At 39.1% G+C, this 4,608-nt stretch overlaps 1 pseudogene; it reads right to left on the bottom strand.

Annotated features, from left to right (window-relative positions):
- Positions 1 to 3,369: 3,369 nt before the first annotated feature.
- LOC116645398 lies at positions 3,370 to 3,917 on the bottom strand (annotated as a pseudogene).
- Positions 3,918 to 4,608: the final 691 nt, after the last annotated feature.

Genomic DNA, 4,608 nt, shown 5'->3' on the forward strand with positions numbered 1-4,608 from the left:
AATAGAATTGCCAAATGAGCCAGTAATTCCTCTATTGGGTATTTACCCAAAGAAAATGAAAACACCAATTCAAAAAGATATATGCACTCCTGTGTTTCTTGAAGCATTATTTACAATAGCCAAATTATGGAAGCAGCCCAAGTATTCATCAACTGATGAATAGATAAAGAAGATGTGGTATATATGTACAATGGAATATCCTCAGCCATAAAAAGAATGAAATCTTGCCATTTGTAACAACATGGATGGATCTAGGGATTATTATGCTAAGTGAAATAAGTTATAGAAGAACAAATACCATATGATTTCACTCATATGTGGAAATTAAGCAACAAAACAAATGAACAAAGAAAAAAATAGACAAACCAAGAAACATATTCAACTACAGAGAACAAACTGATGGTTATCAGAGGGGAGGTGGGTGGGGGATGGGGGAAATAGGTGATGGGGATTAAGAGTGCACTTGTGATGAGCACTGAGAAATGTATAGAATTGTTGAATCACCATATTGTACACCTGAAGCTAATATAACGCTGTATGTTAATTACACTGGAAAAAAGGTGCACAATTTAATGCTTTTTGGTATATAACACTATTAATCTTTTAAAATTGTAAAATATATATAACATAACATTTGCCATTTTAACCTTAAGTCAAACAAACAAACAAAGGCATGAGAGAAACAGAATGGACAAAAACAAGTGGCTGCTTTATGTGGGGAAAGGGAGTCTAATTTGGGCAGTTCATTAGCTGGGCAGAGTCATTCCCTGAGAGGAACACAAGAGGAAATGCAATGGGGAACATGTCCAGTAGAAGGATGTGGAAAAATCTCAGGTAGCAATGACTCGTGTGATTGGGTCTGGAGCTTAGAGCAACAGTCTGAGCTGTAGATAGTATTGTTGGGGAAATATCAAACAATAGGTAGAAAGTGAATCTGAAAAGAATAAAAAAAAAACCAAACAGGGGTATGAAGTTAAACTGAAGCTGTTGAACAGCTTGGCTTCCTTGCTTGCTGCTTTGTTCCTTTTGCCCAGGAATTGTTCTCATAAGTAAAATGAGGAACGATACATTGTTGCATATAAAGCTATTAAGCAATATTGTTAGGCAAAAAACCAAGTACTTAAGCATTTAAACATAAAAATGGGACAGAATCAAGAATGGGAATTTGAGATTAAGTAAATGTGTGATAGATTTAATTTACAGTATAAATATTATTAAGCACCTGTCACAGTACTTGGCACACAGTAGATGCAAATTAAATGTTTGTGGAGAATTTTATGTATGGACTTATACGTTCAATTTCTTGAAGTCCATAAAATGGAAAGTTTGGCACACACCTCTCAGCTCATATTATTATCTTTAATTTGCATTTTTGCAAATGCTACTTGAGTGCAGCACTAACTTCTAAGTACAACACAAATAATCTCATTTAAAAAAAACATAAAGGAAGCATCAATATGTGATTGGTTTTATGTTGGAAGAACACTGTTTTCCCCCCAGACAGATGACTACCTGAACTTTCCTTCTCCACAGTGTCCAGTTAACATCATCCTTCGTGCCCCACAGAAGAGAATTTTTCATTTGAAAGCATTTGTCTTATTTGGAAAGCTGACAGTGAAGATCAAGGAACCATTCTTCCAAGTGGAACTAAGGGAGGCTGAATTCACATCAAACTCCACTGGAAAGACCTTTGGTAGGATGTTGTACTTCCTTATCTTAGGATAAAGGACACCTTAGGGCTTGATGTACCAAATAGAAGAAGAGATATTTCAGACTCCCCAGCATCCTGGCAGAGGGAGGTGTATTTCAGGAACTTAAATTGACATTTAATTTTATGAGAATATTGCTAGTAGTCAGCATTAGTTTTTTTTTTTTCTATTAATGGCAATTTTCAAACCATCTAAGAATTAACTGTTTACTTAAGAGTAAATCCTGCTCATTTGGAGAAATATTTACTGAGTGATTACTGGATGCCAACTGAGCATACTAGGTGCTGGAGTAGGTAAATGCATTCTCCTTTTTTTTTTTTTTTTAAAGGAAGTCAGGAAAGATTTATTTATTTATTTATTTATTTATTTATTTTTAAAGATTTTATTTATTTATCTGAGAGAGAGAGAATGAGAGAGAGAACACGAGAGGAGAGAGGTTCAGAGGCAGAAGCAGACTCCCCGCTGAGCGGGGAGCCCGATGCGGGACTCGATCCCGGGACTCCAGGATCATGACCTGAGCCGAAGGCAGTCGCTTAACCAACTGAGCCACCCAGGTGCCCCAATGCATTCTCCTTCTAATATGAAACTTTTTGTTTTACCTTTTCCTATACATAAGAGCCCAGGTAATTTTTACTTTCCATTGAAATAAACCTTCCTGTCTAATTGGGTGAATCTAAAACAATAAACCTCACAGGCTCCTAATGAGTTTGTCTACTAAAAATGTAGCAGATATGGAAAAGCTCTACAGGTCTGTGGTTAAGTTTTTGAAGCTATAAAATATCTGCTTGGATAAGTACTAGACTAAAGAGATACTTCAATGAATTCCTCATCAAGTGTATTTGAGATAAACTTCAAAGAGAGTTTTAGCCATAGGCTTGCCTCGTTTCTTCTTGCATTCAGTTTGTTACAATATCACACATCATGTAGCTTCCGGAAAACTCTGATGTCTTAGCATTACAAAAACAGCTTCGACCTTGAGTGCCCTTGAAAAAGTCTCAAGGATCTCCCCAGGCCACACTTTGAGAACCACAGCCCTAGTCCAATCTCATTTTACATACAAGGAAGCTGGATCTCACAGAGATTATGTTAACCATAGGATAAAACCCCAGACGGGTTGTTTCACTTCTCTTGGCTTAGGTTCCCAATCAGAAACCTGGCAAGTGTACCCTAATGACCTGTCCTGTTCACAGTCGTTGTAAGGGCTGTCCCAGTACAGCTGCAAAACTGTCTTGTTTTAAATAAAATGAAAATCAACAACCACGGTAAATTCTGCAACTGGCATACGGTGTTAGCATCTGAATTAGGATCCCTGTTTGAACCGAAACAGCAAGGCAAGTTCTATTGCATTCCACTCCATGCAAGCTGGAGCAACAAGCTGCATAGTCAGGATCGGAGAGAAGTATGGAAAGCAGAATCACCACAAGGTCACCATTTATCACATTTTCTGAGTCTGAAATGCATCTCATGACACCGTGCCAGAAAATGTTTCACAAGTACTGACTGAAAGGGTGGTGGGAATAGTAAGAGGTAGCAAATAAGCTGACAATCCTATGGAACTTTTTACATACAGTGGAGTTGTTCTGAAATGTAGATTCTTTTCATTCTCTAACTGGACCTTATTGTGTCTTCTTTAAATAAATCAGGTTACCTTCTTGTTCTCCTAGAGATGATGTCCTTTGTATCCTACCAGATGGTCCACATCTTCTTTAAATGTGTCAGAGCCTTGTTCCCGTAAGCAACGTGGTGCCCAGAAAGGCTGGTCCAGTGAGGATACTCTTCCCACTTCCAGCTTTCATTTTTTTTCAGGCTCTGCATTCTGTGGTTCTGGAGTCACATCCACCTCTCCTTTCATTAATATTACTGACATGATGGTAATTCTCTTTCTCAACAAAATAATTCACAACAGAGGCAAAGCAAACATTTTCAGGTGAAGAGCTACTTCTTCCCTGGTTCTCCTTTGAGCACTGAGTGCATTCTTCCCCAGTTACTGGACTCAAATGGCCCCCCGGGAAGTTGGAGCCTGCCAACTCCATTTGACTCTTATCTCTTCCCCAGGAGGACACCATGAGGATGCCTGCAGCTAGTTACCACCGCTCCTACCCCAACTACATGTGCCTCCCCAGCGGCTCCATGCAAATGGTCATAGCTCAGGAGGCTGAGGGTAGGGGAGACACGGCCCTTAGCATAGTATTTTTGAATTTCATCCATATGGTAGCATATATCATTCCTGTTTATTGCTGAATAGTATTCTGTTGTATGGATATACCACATTTGTATATCCATTCATCATTTGATGAGCATTTGGATTGTTTACACTTTTTTTTTTTTAAAGATTTTATTTATTTATTTGACAGAGAGAGACACAGTGAGAGAGGGAACACAAGCAGGGGGAGTGGGAGAGGGAGAAGCAGGCGTCCCGAGGAGCAGGGAGCCCGATGCGGGGCTCGATCCCAGGACCCGGGGATCATGACCTGAGCAGAAGGCAGACACTTAACGACTGAGCCACCCAGGTGCCCCGATTGTTTACACTTTTAGACTATTATGAATAATGTTGTAATGAAGCTTTGTGTATAAATCTTTGTGTGGACATATGTTTTCATTTCTTTTGGGTAGATACCTAGAGAGGAGCTACTAAATCATCTGGGAACTATTTGTTTAACATTTAACTGCCAAACTGTTTTTCACAGTCATCGCACCATCTTACACTCCTATCGGCAGTGTATGGTGGTCCTAATTACTCCACGTCCTTGTCAACACTTGTGATTGTCCATGTTTTTAATTTCAGCCATCCCAGCGGGTGCGAAGTAGCATCTCATTGTGGTTTTATTTGCATTTCCCTAGTGATTGAGCATCTTTTCATGTGCTTGTAGGCTATTTGTATATCTTCTTTAGACAACTG

This window comes from Phoca vitulina, unplaced genomic scaffold (assembly GCF_004348235.1).
Source record: "Phoca vitulina isolate PV1807 unplaced genomic scaffold, GSC_HSeal_1.0 scaffold33, whole genome shotgun sequence".
Lineage (NCBI taxonomy): Eukaryota > Metazoa > Chordata > Mammalia > Carnivora > Phocidae > Phoca > Phoca vitulina.